Genomic DNA, 6000 nt, shown 5'->3' on the forward strand with positions numbered 1-6000 from the left:
CAACGGCAATCCTATCTGAAACGGGTAGTACCTTAACTCCCAGAACATTGTCTCCGCAATAAACATCAACAGAAAATACACATATTGGACAAACTAGCCTTTTATAGGGTAGACGTCCCTAACTCGTTCGAGGGAAAAACAAACTACTTGACTTGACTTGACTCTGGTCTCTTCATCACAATCATCACTGCATTCGAAAAGTCGGATGTCAATACCTTCACCTGGCTGGTAGCCCGTAAAGTCTTACTAAAATTATAAAGGTTGTTATGGCATCTCCGGCTTGACGAAGATGTCAGAGGAATAACGTTCTTCGTTAAAGGCATTCGAAAGGAAACTACTTGGGGCCTACAAGTTAGGTAGCATTTCGACATTTACCTGGTGCGAATGAAGAAAATCCTCTCTTAGGACAGCTGATCTACAAAGATTTTTTCACACCTTCTTGACTGATTTGCTATTATTATTATTATTGCAATTTACATCTGTGTGAACGGCCCCAGTACATACAGAATTCCACAAGCTAAGTCAAGGTCTCGTAGATAATTGTGGATTGAATGGGGCAAGGCTTAATGTAATCTTGCGTTATTTCCCGAATATTTTGAATATGGCATTTATCGAAAATACAAGGTTTCCTCTGAAATTCACAATACTACTTTTAACACTATTAGTCTATGAGCTACTAATGCTCAGCGTTTCAATTTCCAGCTCTTTCCCGCGCTCATAACTCGGAAAGGACGCCGCTTTCGACTTCGGTGTAACAAACTTTTTTTTGCATGTTTTCCAGTCTATTTTCAACTTCTAAGCGCTGTACTAGTAATTATGAAACACCCTATATATATATATATATATATATATATATATATATATATATATATATATAATGTGTGTGACAAGGACTGGAGCGTATACCCACCTAAAATATTAGCATTACATCACTGGCCACAGATTACAACAAGGTAACATTCGTGAAATTCCCGCCGTATTTGTTGAAACGAACAGACACAAAAATAATTTAAAAATATGAAAATATTGACTTTGCGAGACCCTGGCAACTCTTGCAGTCACCGCAAAATGATGTGAGAAAATGCTGCTAAAAATGTGCAAAATGTGTGCTTTTGCGCTGACAAAATGATGCTAATGTGTAGGCCACATACTTGTGACAATAATATAAGAAATGGTAGCCAGTGCTGCCATTGCGTAACGAATTCGTTTTATGTAGGAAGTATTTTAAAAATGCACAGAAAAACATTCATTGAATTAGACACTCTCTCCCCTCCCTCACGACAGTACCACGTCCATATGCAAATCATTTTTGCTGCACACATCATGTATACGAACAAAAATTATGTTTCTAGACCACTTTAGTATGGAACCGTATGGAACTGCCTTATAAGGAACCGTTCTGAAACTAAATGTAAATTAGCCAAATTTGACCCCTCTTACTCTATAAACAGAAGTACATATACAGGTTACTATCATGTAGGGGACTACTTCATTCTTTCACACACTAATTTTTGTGGATGTACCACAAAGGGGGAGGAATGGCCTCCAAAATCTGATGAAAAATTTAAGAAACGAACTTCATCTTCCCTCTCTCGGCCGTACATAAATACCCACTACATACATAAAATGTAGCGATGTGCACGAGCGAGTTTTCATTGAAACTCGACTCGACTCGACTCGAAATCGACTTCATTGAGCTCGACTCGAGAACTCGGCTCGAAAAATTTCCTATAACTCGACTCGAGTTTCGAGTCGAGTCGAACCAAATCGAGCCAAATGCTGTGTGTAGTTTCAAGTACTTTCTTCAAGTATCCTACATAGACAATATAATTATTATCAATAATACTTACTGTTACTACAACTTATTATTATTATTATTATTATTATTATAACAACACCAGCGTGTATAAACATGAATGATAGGCGGTTTGTATCTGAATACTAAAAACTAGTTGACAGCTGACCTCGGAAAAGGTGAAGTCAAGGAGGCAAGGACATTGTTCACGAGGTTCTGGGTTTCAGTTCCGGAGGAGCAAGTATCCAGGTTCGAACCAAAAATCGTTAAAAGTTAGACTGCGTCGGCCAAACATGTTCAAACCTGCTCGGCTCGGGTTCTCAACGGCTCTAGTGGCTCGGGTCACAGCTCATTCACTATCGAACCGAGCCGGCTCGAGCCTATGGCTCACCTGAGCCTAGTTGGTACCTCATCTCAACCGAGCTGACTCGAGCTGCTCCTCAGTTGAACCGAACTGAGCCAGTTAACATCACTACCTGGGTTGGGCTTCTGCTTCGGCTCAAAAGTTAGATCGTGCAGGTCTCAGCCTTGGTGGTAAGGACTACAGTATATACCGGTGTTTACATTGGTGCTCACATTTGAGGCTGTCTCGTTATAAAAATCCATAGTCATCCTGTTAATCGAGACGAGACGAGATGCGAGCAGTGTCCTATCTTCTGAGCAACACTAAAAATTTTCCATATTACTGCTTACATTTCTTATGACTCGCTTTCCACTCTAATCAGGCCATGATTTCAAAACGAGTTAAAACGAGCTAAAGGAGGGAGCCGTTTATCAAACTCGACTCGAAACTCGACCTCAAAACAGTGACTTGGCTCGAAACTCGACTCGAGAAAATTACCTTTGACTCGACTCGAAACTCTACTCGAATTTGCTTCGAGTTTCGAGTCAAGTCGAGCTTTAGCTCGACTCGTGCCTATCCCTAATAAAATGCATACTAGCGGAAGGCTTCATTCCTCAGGAATACTTTGGTACCAAATCATCTTTCTAGCTTAATTAGGGGCTGAGCTATTGATGTTTGTTGTAAAAATAAATGTAATATACGTCAAAAAACTGAAACTCCAAAAATTGTCTAACTTTGTCCCCTCTCTGCTCCCCCATATAGCTAAGCAAGAAGTACAAATACACGATATTACCATGTAGTAGCCTACTTCATTGCTTCATGTACAAATTTTTATGAATCTATCCCCCAAGAGGGGGAATGGCTCCCAAAAAACCGTCTAAAAAGAAACAAAAGAACACGATATTTACTCTCCTCCCACCGCCACGTGGTATTCCCACATAGATAAGATGCACACGAGCGAAAAGCTGCATCCTTCAGATATAAATTGGTTCCAAAACCATCTTCCGGCCTTAATTAGGGACTGAGCCATTGAGGTTTAATGCCCTGATACAGCAGTTGCGTCAATGGGCGTTTAAAGATTAAAAATGCAGACGACCAGTAGAATGTAACACAAAGAAACCACATATTCAGTGAACATAAATCGGGAAAATCCCTATTTCTTTCTTCGGAATTGAACATTTGGATGGATCAAGATTAGGGAAGTTCCCGAAATTTGATCTAACGGTTGAATATAGATGGCAAGCAATACCTGTGAGCGTGTAAAAATGGAATATATATATATATATATATATATATATATATATATATATATATATATATATATATATATATATATATATATATATATATATATATATATGCCTATTTAGATTATTGTTTTAAACAAAATAAAAATTTTAAACGTGTTTTTTGTTTAAAACAAAGTACTTTGTTTTAAACGTTAAAAACGTTTTAAACAAAAACCATGTTTTAAACACAAAAAACGTTCTTTTTTTAAAATAAACGTGTTTTTTCAACCCTGTCTAGCACTACTGCTGCTATATGGGTTCAAGTCACCTAAAAAAATTCTTTGGTGTCTTGACAAGAATCAGTGAAATCCTGAAGTCGCTGGCTTCCATTCAAAGAGAGAAAGAAAAGTTCTCTGTCGTCATACACAAGCAATTTTGACACTTTTTATGCCTCAGAAGCAAAAATCAACCGATGTGCCGGGGCTACAGCTTCTCTAATTATCCTATTGAAACTCTTTATGGTGCTTTCTGTAGGGCAAAGAGTAAGCTTTCAGGTAGTGGTACGTTTGTTTCAATGTAGCCAACAAGAGGGAAATAATAGAGGGGAAAAGGGAAATTTTCCGAATTTTTAACCTAAAATCAGGAATTAATTGTTTTGGCTGGAAAAACTGCCATCAGACAGACAAAATCTATCTGAAAATAAACCTTAGTACTCCAAAAATATATTCTACAAGTATCATGTTGATATCTAACGAAGCAAGCATGAAATTTAAAAAAAATTATCTCATTCTACCTCAGAAATTCACCATTTCCAGAACAGGGTTTATTATAAACTTCAACTGTTCTTCCCCTAATTATTCTAGTGAAACTTTTTATGGTATGCTATGTAGGCTAAGGGCGAGGCTTATAGACACTGATACGTTTTTTTCGAGTGTAGCCAACAAGAGGGAAATATAGAAACTAAAAAGGGATTTTTCCAAAATTTGTCCCTAAAATCTGGAATTAAAATTTTCTGTAGCTGGCAATACTGCTATCCGACACACACAAACTATCTTAAAATAAGCTTTGGTATCCCTCTAATATATCCTACAAGTATTGTGACGATATCTAATAAAGTAAATATGTCAATAAAAATATCTCATTCTACCTTTGTGAACGTGTGTCCTCCCACACTCCCATTCCATTTTAAATTCCTCGGTCAGTCTCATCTGAAGTGGAATAAGGCTCTATATACGTTGACGCAAACCTTTCAAAATGGTCCTGTTTGTTTCAGTGTGTTGGCAACACTTTGCATGGGTGGCAATCTCCCGAGAAATAATCCCGTAAATTCCAGTGTAATCGGTGTTTAACTTTGCTACTTTTAGCACTTTGGTTTAGTTATTTAAATGGCAAAAGGGTGTAATACTCGTCAGTATGTATATTCCCTGTAAAAGAATACTTCGTATCAATATTTTTAATATTTCTCTTTCTCGCCAACAAGCGTAAGAATACAGACGCTTGGTACTGAAGGCGCGAGTGAACACTACTATGCCATGGTTTGATACAAAAGAAAAGATGTAAATGGAGCGTCAAAGAAATCGACGATTAAGTCGTCAATCGTTCATGTTAATGTGCTACCCAGTGAATTAATCTTTCGTAGAACGAATGTAGTTGTATTACATATGTATGTTGGGGTAAAACTCAGTGAAAATACACCAAAATAATTTAACTTGCCAAAAATCAAGATTACCGTTTGAGTTACAACATACAATAATTACAAATTCATCTTGTTATAAACACACGATTCTAAGTCGTTTTCGTGCAAGATTACAAACTAAAACATCTGGGAACGAGATTACAAACTAAATGCGTCTGTGTACGAGGTTTTAAAGTATTTGTGTCTGTATACAAGAATACAAATATTCTACAATATAAAATTTACAATATATAACTTTTACTTAAGTTTTTCGACCATTGCATTGTACATGTTTCACTATCACAACAAACAAATTAAAAATCTATATATATAAAAGAGAACGCACAAATCCTTTGTTAGCTCATCACGCTAATACGGCTGAACCAATTTCTTTCATTTTTGGGGGGTTATTAGGATTTGGACCCTAGATGGTTTTTATCATATCACTTTAATTTTTAATTACCAGTGTCTTGAGATAATTGACCATTCAAGTGTCCATAACGTACAAATCCTTTGTTAGTTCATCATAGGTATAAAAATAAACGTATTTATATGCAACCCGCATGACCGTGTCACTCGGCGGGTTAACATAAATGACAGGCGCTATAATGTTAACATTTACTGCAATTTGAAAGCGAAAAAGTAAAAATTATCTAAGTAACAAAGTTTATTGCGTTCCGGGGTGACCGCAGCGAAGCGGGGTGAACGCTGCTAGTTATAAATAAATTCTTTTTCTAAGAAAAGCTTTGTGATTTAATCATGATTTTTGTTTAATAAATTATTATATAAAGTATAAGTCCAATCATCTATTTCAGTATAGTGATGAAAAGATTTCATACAGTTCATCAAATGTATCTGGTCGTACCATAGCACGCCATGCGTTATAGCATAACATTTCGTAGTCTAAAGTAACGCATTCATGTTCATCTAAAATAAGGTTATTTTCAAAACATTCATA

Source organism: Thermobia domestica, chromosome 13 (genome assembly GCF_964235325.1).
Source record: "Thermobia domestica chromosome 13, izTheDome1.hap1.1, whole genome shotgun sequence".
In the NCBI taxonomy this organism is placed as follows: domain Eukaryota; kingdom Metazoa; phylum Arthropoda; class Insecta; order Zygentoma; family Lepismatidae; genus Thermobia; species Thermobia domestica.